Raw genomic sequence first — 440 nt, forward strand, 5'->3', positions numbered from 1 at the left:
AACAAGAACAAACCCCTGTTCCCTCCCCCCCTCTGTTCGCCACCTACCCTCTCCTGCTTACTGGTATGCCCCCACACTGTTTCATAACTTCTGTTAGTTCCACCTTGTCTTTGTTTAGTTTCTGTTTCCATGATCTGTCCATTGCAGAGAGTAAGGTATTGAAATCTCCCACTATTATTGTGTGTGCTGTGCAATGTGTGCTTTGAGCTTTGGTAAAGTTTCTTTTATGAATGTAGATGCCCTTTGATTTGAAGCATAGAGGTTCAGAATTGAGAATTCATCTTGGTAGATCATAGCTTTGATGAATATGAAGTGACCTTCCTTATCTTTTTTGATCACTTCAGGGTGAAAGTCAATTTTATTCGATATTACAATGGCTACTCCAGCTTTTTTCTTGGGACCATTGGCTTGGAGGATTGTTTTCCAGCCTTTTATTCTGA

This window comes from Mastomys coucha, chromosome X, assembly GCF_008632895.1.
Source record: "Mastomys coucha isolate ucsf_1 chromosome X, UCSF_Mcou_1, whole genome shotgun sequence".
Taxonomy (NCBI): Eukaryota; Metazoa; Chordata; class Mammalia; order Rodentia; family Muridae; genus Mastomys; species Mastomys coucha.